This window comes from Gadus chalcogrammus, chromosome 23, assembly GCF_026213295.1.
Source record: "Gadus chalcogrammus isolate NIFS_2021 chromosome 23, NIFS_Gcha_1.0, whole genome shotgun sequence".
NCBI lineage: Eukaryota > Metazoa > Chordata > Actinopteri > Gadiformes > Gadidae > Gadus > Gadus chalcogrammus.
The window spans coordinates 6,546,032-6,552,094 of record NC_079434.1 but is presented as its reverse complement, the minus strand read 5'-3'; positions in this window follow the sequence as shown (position 1 = coordinate 6,552,094).

Below are 6,063 nucleotides of genomic sequence, written 5' to 3'. Positions count from 1 at the left end.
GGTAGAGGAAGTTGACACTCAACACTAATTCAGTTTTAGATTAGTTTAATGTTTTCGTTGAGAATGCAGTTGATACCCGGATAAGTATTCCATACACTTTGTTCTTATGTGCAGTGATGTGTGTGTGTGGGTGTGCGTGAGGGTGTGGTGGGTGTGTGTGCGTATGTCTTTGTGTGTGTATGTGATTGTGTATGTGTGTGTGTGTGTGTGTGTGTGTGTGTGTGTGTGTGTGTGTGTGTGTGTGTGTGTGGTGTGTGTGTGTGTGTGTGTGTGTGTGTGTGTGTGTGTGTGTGTGTGTGTGTGTGTGTGTGTGTGTGTGTGTGTGTGTGTGTGTGTGTGTGTGTGTGCGAAAAAACTGTTAATTCTGTTTCTCCTCAACTATTTATGAACATGCCTTTGAACCTTGGAGTAAAAAAATATCACAAAATGCTTTAGTTCAGCAAATTAGGTCACACATCACCCACCGGGGCCACAGTTACAATACCACAACTGGAGAATCACTTGGCTGTGCCAAAGTCCACCAACCTTTAAAATATCAATAATTACATTTTGCCTGCCAGCTCGTCCAGTCACTCATTCCACACTCTACTTCTGTCAAGCTACAGGCTAACGAGAATAAGCTATTCTCCTTATTTTAAAAGTAATATCATTATCTGTCCCGCACTTTTTGACGTATTTTAATAGGCGTAGCTCATTCTGGCGGCACCCTTAGTCATGTGCCCCCTATCAGCTGACTGCTAACGTGGTCCAACGTACGTGAAAGATAGGCGGTCAATTTAAGACCTTCCATCTCAAACACACACGAAGCAAAGTTAAGTGTGCTGAGCAGAATCCCCCAACCACCACACCCGCCTCCGTCACCTTTGGTTCTGCTCTGTATCACATATAACCTGCTGAATGGGTGGAGTTATCTGATGGACACCCCGCCTCAGAGTGGGGTGTGGGGACGTCAGCCCTGGCCGGAGCGAGAAGTTGTCTCACATTGTAAGAATGAAGGCTGATAAGAATACAATAAAACGTATTTGTGTTGCTTGGTTGTGTCTGTAACGCAGAGTACGGGTGGAGTTTGCAACAAGCTTGATTACTTCATTATCGTTCATTCCTATAACGATATAAGCCTTAATAAAAGGATGATGAAGGTTTAACGGAGGTGCACGGCGCCAATGTTAGTTTGACGATGTTCTCTTTCAAAACAAAATAGCAGAACAGATTTTTTTTCAGATTAATCTTTAATCTCATTAGACAGATTTACCTAATATCTAGGACATTGTGTGGCACTCGTTAAATATGAGTGAAACATTGTCCAATGTGATTTATCTGAAATAAATTGGCTCTCAGTGAGCTGTTGAGATTAGGATGCAAGAACAGGGTAACATTTAAATCATTATCTCGGATATCGTTTTGTGTGTCCCTAGATGCGCTGGCCAGTGTAGTATGGACAAAAACCCTGCCATATGTTCGTCCCATGCGTGCACATTTTAACACGTGTGTGTGTGTGTGTGTGTGTTTGTGTGTACTATCCGGGAGTGTGGGTCAAGTTTGGACTTGCCCAAGAACAAAAGTATTTTATTCTCTCTCATCCATACTGAAAACATCTGCAGGACACATCTGGCCTGACAGACTGGAGACCCAGGGCGAAATGGGCGAACGAGAGAGAGAGAGACAGAGAGAGAAAGAGGTCAACTGGCACAGGATGCTCCAAGAGGCTCCTGGGTAAACGAAGCATATACCTTTAGGTTTTTATATAAACAAGAAAAATGGGATGCAAGCCCTTCTTTTTTCTGAGTGTGTTCAGTGTGGCCAATATAACAAACAGAGAGAGAGAGAGAGAGGCATTTTTGACAGGGTGAATCAGAATCAGAATTGCTTTTATAACGTTCTTATTTTACAAGTACACAAGAGCAAAAGTCTTATGCTAAGTGAGAAGAGAACCAAATGTCGCCAGGCGTCATGAGCACTAACGCACAACGCACCAACCACACACGAGATGTTGGCAGGTATATGTCTCAAACCCATTTCGCATTCTGGAAAGTTTCTTAAGCATTAAAAGCTACTATTTGGTTGGACATTAACACATCGTTCAGGGTTTTGGAAATTAGGTTTACGACTGGGAACACATTTACCACCACTATGCAAAATAACTATACAATGCTTTAAAACCAACTGTGGTCTTCAACATGTTAATCGTTAATGAACACACCCTTTCTGTTGCTTAGCTCTAGAGACTCCCCATTTTCTTGTCGATACCTATCTTGTTTGGTAACAGAACAAATGACCAACAAAGTCGCTGAAACCAACTGTATTCAGACGGGCTTGGGTGTTGGAGTTAAATAGATTTCCCCGTCCCACGGTAAGTGTCTTCAACTCTCCAAATACCTGATTTACAGTGTTGTACGAACCGCAAAGACGGACAACAGATTTCTCCCTCATCCAATTTAAAGTCCCCTAGCAAGGAGGGTACACACAGAGACGAGTCGACAATCGATTTCCATTAATCGATTAAATTCAAAGTGTTTTCCCACAGTTGTGTGGACTGTGCGCGACGGCGATGGAGTGCAGTGATTATAGGCTCGTTTATCTCTGCTGGCACGCCGTCTGACACTTTGTCGAGAGCTATTTGATTACGCGTGTTCAAGCCATCAACCGCCGTGATGCCGACGGTTCCTGTGGCGGCGTTTTCTCACATCCTGACCCGCTAATCCATTTTTATAAAAGTGAATTAGGGACCACACACACACACACACACAGACAGACAGACTGACACACAGACAGACAGACTGTGTGTGTGAGGACAGGAGAAGGAGGTGATTGCGTTAAATAGCGGAAGAGCAGAGAGACCTTGAAGAGGCATCAGACCAGTGGGCTGCTAAAGAGGTCCTCATCGGCTCCTTATATCTGTCCTATTAGGCCTGCTGACACCAACCCTGCATAAAGCCAAGACAAACAAGCACACACATACACACACAAGCGCATGTGCACATACAAACATACACGCAAACACACACAAGCCCATGCACACGTATAGACATGCACTTTCACACACACACACACACACACACACACACACACACACACACACACACACACACACACACACACACACACACACACACACACACACACACACACACACTCACACACACACACACACACACACACACACACACACACACACACACACACACACACACACACACACACACACACACACACAAACACACAGACACACACAAAACTACACATACACACACAAAAACACTCACACTCACTTTTACACACGCACACACACAGACACGTATACACACAGACACACACACACAAAACTACACATACACACAAACATATATACACACACACACACACACAGACAGTGGACAGGAGAGGGAGGAGATTGTGTTAAATAGCGGAAGAGCAGAGAGACCGTGAAGAGATATCGGAGTGGACAGTGGCTGCTACAGAGGACCTTATCAGCTCCTTATATCTGTACTATTAGGCCTACTGGCACAAACCCTGCATAAAGTCAAGACACAAACACACGCAAATGCACACGCACAGACAAACACACATAAAATAACAGTATGTATTGCCATAAATGTGCACAAATATTGTATGAGAGGCAAGATCGTGTAATCTTTAAGCTGAAATGTACCAGTTTCAATCCCCATTTCCCACAGCCTGCCTTAGCAAGTGGCCTGAACCCCCTTCTCCTTAATGATTTGCAATAAATATAATATATAGATTTAGTGTATACTTCATATATATAATAAGTAGGCCTAGTACATACACCAACATACATATTTAATCAAACAGATCAGTACAACTTATGGTTTTCGGGGCCAAACACAACATAGTTTATTAATTCGGTACCACAGGATGACAGGATAAATCATTGAGGATCATCATTGAATATCAGATAGAAATTTGAACCGCTGAGATTGTGTCCTTCTCTGAAAAGAACCACCCGGCCGTGTTATATTATTCCAAGTCCAATCAGACACCACAAAGACATTTAACGCTCGGTTGCATCAACTTCAAAGTACTCTAATTTAAACATGGTCAGTCAAATACACACACACACACACACACACACACACACACACACACACACACACACACACACACACACACACACACACACACACACACACACACACACACACACACACACACACACACACACACACACAGCATCAGCCAAACACCATTATTAGATGATCGTATTCAGATGTGCATCAGGGTTGACCCTTTGTTCGGGTATCTTCCCAGTGAGTGTAATGCATGTAGGCGTCTTTGTGAGGTGGTAATGAGCCTGTAGCTCGTCATTACTCATTCATGGAACTCTGATGTAATATTCAATTCTAATGTTCTACGGCCCACGTTTACTTTACGCAAGATGAAGGGTGTAATTTACCACTTTAATCTGCATCCCTTACTTCTAAAGCTTCTCTTAATAATGCATAGATTAATCAGCACATGTGAATCTCACTCGAGAACAGAGAGGAGGAGAGAGGAGAAGAAGAGAGAGAGACAAGAACGAAGGGAAAAGAGAGAGGATTTTTTAAATCCGTTTTTTTAAATAACGAGGAGACTTCCAAATCCATTTATGCCAGATGATGTCATTTATGTTACACAAGCAGTGAAAACGTACATCTATGATAGCAACACAAAGCGGCATGACCACCACAGAGTTAAAGAGGAAGCGACAACCTTTAACAAAATGCGACAAAACCGTACATTATGAGCCTTCTTGACCCGGCGGCCATGTTGGTTCCAATCGCTAGCTGGTTGATGGAGATGAATGTGGAATTATACAATCAGGTCCACCCGCAGCTAGCATTCAGAACCAAGATGGCCGCTGAAGGGAAGTCTGGCCTGATCTGTGTAGGACTGTTGGTATTTTGTTTTGCTGACATACTTACACAGAAGAACTTGAAGGGTTTAAAAAAAAACTAAAATGTTCCAAGTTTTTTCAAGACTTACCATGTCAGTTCATTTCCATGCAGCTCTAATTCTTGGTGTTTGTATTTTGTATTTTCTCTTTCGTTAGAGTAGATTTGGAGCAATGCATGAAAACATCAGTAGTGAATTATTTTCTCCTGTCTAAAACCTGTCATCACAGATCATTTAAACATAGTACATAGTACAACAGAAATGTAACGAGTACAGTCATGACAAAATACTTGATTGAGCAGTTTCCCATCCTCAATTGAGGTATTTAATACATGATTACAACAATTAACAGTTAATCAGGACCCTGTGCCTCCAGGGGGAACTATTCAGTTCCATAACTCAACACTCCATCCAGCATGAGGATGCTTGACCTAATTTTGTGGATGTTTGTACCATATTTCTCCTCCATCTAGTAATTGCATTATTGAGGTGGAGCGAATGCAATTTGGCCTGCGTCTCTCAATCTGTTCCTTTGAGGCGTTTTAAAGTGCTGCAGTGCATATTTCTGGGTTTGCTGCTAACATGCTAGTAGCGAGCTAATGAACATGGTAATTCTTGGCCCTTTGATGATGATCTTGAGTTGACACACATTGCGTCTTCGACATTAATTCCATGAAAAATGTATCAAATCCCAGTTAAGGGTTTAATTCCAATATGCTATGTTTTTGTTCACCAAACTTTTTTTAATTCATGAACCCGGATATGTTGCTCCTCTTGCCAAAAAATGGTTAATTATTTTTCCTCTGATGGCCAAAATAACAGCAATTAGTTAGAACAGCTACTCTAAGCTATACACTGTGAAATGTGCTTCATTAATGTCAACCAATTTTTTTAATAAAAAAACTAGATTTGTATTTTTTAATCCCACGGATGCTACCTCTATCTATTTTCTTTCCCTTAAATATTTTTTCAAAATCCTATGCAGTTCAAGAAACGGTAACTTCTGAATGTGACAGTTCAGACGGGCGGCCAACAGTGTAGTAAAACTCTACACATTTCAAGACGATCTTCCCACACATAAAGCGCTACCCTCCCCTTCTTACCCAAAGTCATGAAAACGGAATTATATGTTCCTTCAATGAGCTGTTCTCTAGGGAAAAAGGAATTAATAAT